Source organism: Genypterus blacodes, unplaced genomic scaffold (genome assembly GCF_046128005.1).
Source record: "Genypterus blacodes isolate CSIRO-AG114 ecotype Tasmania unplaced genomic scaffold, CSIRO-AGI_Gbla_v1 ptg000030l_1, whole genome shotgun sequence".
NCBI lineage: Eukaryota > Metazoa > Chordata > Actinopteri > Ophidiiformes > Ophidiidae > Genypterus > Genypterus blacodes.
This window is the reverse complement of record NW_027466843.1, coordinates 6,103,472-6,105,347: the sequence shown is the minus strand read 5'-3', so window position 1 is coordinate 6,105,347 and position 1,876 is coordinate 6,103,472. Positions and strand designations below refer to the sequence as shown.

Genomic DNA, 1,876 nt, shown 5'->3' with positions numbered 1-1,876 from the left:
GATTATTTGAGGTGGGAAGTCAATGTCCCACTAGAGGGCGTTGCTGCTGAAAGGGGAGCATGGGGTTTCAACTATATTTTCATTCATTAAATTCTATTTCTTTCATGAAATCTCTTAGTGAACGTGTCTAGAACAATTGTGAGCTTTGCTGTGTTTCTGTGGTGTGTTTATAAAGAGTGATAAGCATAAATAACAAGCCATAAATACAGGCCAGCTTAAACGTTCCAGAGTTAAAGAGTTAGGAAGAAAAATACTATGAAGTCCAAATTTGATGATGTTCATTTCTTTTATTTCCACATGTTCAACTGAAACACAATGATGATATTAAATATGACTTAGTTGGGGCAAAATTGGTTACAATTTCAACCAAAAGAACATGACAATCTGACAAAACAGATCTAATATCAAACATTCATGTCAGCAATGGTGATTCCTCCTCAGGCTGTAGTAGTTGGGACAACAGCTGTAGTAGTTGGGGCAACAGCTGTAGTAGTTGGGGCAGCAGTTGTAGTAGTTGGGGCAACAGCTGTAGTAGTTGGGGCAGCAGTTGTAGTAGTTGTGGTGGTGGTAGTCGGGGCGGCTGTTGTAGTCGCAGCAGTTGTTAACCTTGCCAGCAGGATCTTCCACAATGCGTCCAAGGTTGCCTTAGATATCTGAGATCCAGACTGTAGAAAAATTTAGAATTACATTTACAGTAGATGATGCTCTAAGGAGGGTGGTTCTCAGCTTTGGTCTCATATGTTTCCCATGTCCTTACACACAGGCAATCAAGGTCTGGGAGAGATGGAAAATATGCAAAGAGGAGGACAGAGAACCGCTGGTCTAAGGCCGTCAAGACAGTGTGTTGTGATGAGTATGGAATTATTTCAGAAACAGGTTGCACTCACCTCATCAGAGTTGGAGTTGGAGTTGGACCCAGACTCAGAGCTTTTAGACCGTGCAACTCGTTTGAGCTCTTCATCCATCTGTAGAAAACCCACAAAGTGTAAAGTTGATGTCACTTAAGAAATACAAGAACATTGTTACAGATTTTAAGAATGTCACACTCACAGGATAAGCCAGAGTCAAGCTCAGGAGGCAAACGAGAATGAATATCTTCAGCATGGTTTCAGTGTTCACACCTGTTGGAAATAGACTATTAATGAAAGCTTGTGACGAGTCCCCCAACTGACACAGACACATATATGAAGAGAGAATCTACTTACAGTCAATCCCTGAATGTAATAGTTGTTGAGTAGGTTGAGTTATTGTTGAAGGATGAGCTTCTCTTAAATACACTTACAGGACCGGACGTCACCTCATTAGCTAACAGGATTGTTTTGTAAATATTTCCTCACATTAGGCAAGGTTTCAGGTATTTTTCATCATGTGGAGGTGTGGCTCAGTTATCACAGGTGACCAACTCGTCTAGACAGTTTGAGTTTGTTTTTAATGGATAATTTCAATTTAAAAGTATACATACATTATACAGTATGTATTGTCAATTTGTTTCAAAACGAAAACCAAAATTGCATTGGAATTGTTTAATGTATCCACTAATCCACCATCAATACAGGTTGATTGTTTCTGTTTACTGTGTCGAGATACATTGGTTGTGTTTGGACATGTTCGTCTACCACAGATGTCACAAAGTGTCTCTGAATGTTAGTGTAATGCTTACATATTTCCATGAAAGGAAGTATAGAACAGCAGCTCAGACTTGAGGTGAAATTCAATGGGTTTCTCTCTGCTTACCCGCTTTGCCAGTTCACAGATTAGTTTTGGGTGTGACCAGCGCAAATGGATGACTACCATGATGATCACGATGAGACTGGAGGCTTTGTCACAGAGGTTAATGGATGTCAAAGAAAAGATCAATAATAGAGCGTTTTTCATT

The 1,876-nt window shown here is 39.9% G+C and overlaps 1 long non-coding RNA gene across 1 annotated transcript; it reads right to left on the bottom strand.

The window, feature by feature from the left end:
* Positions 1-345: 345 nt before the first annotated feature.
* LOC142994920 (uncharacterized) lies at positions 346-1,235 on the bottom strand. The gene is made up of 4 exons (XR_012961447.1): positions 1,206-1,235; positions 1,051-1,121; positions 888-965; positions 346-665 (listed from the first exon to the last, which is right to left on the bottom strand). It is a non-coding gene; the product is annotated as an uncharacterized LOC142994920 (long non-coding RNA).
* Between the last annotated feature and the right edge of the window lie 641 nt (positions 1,236-1,876).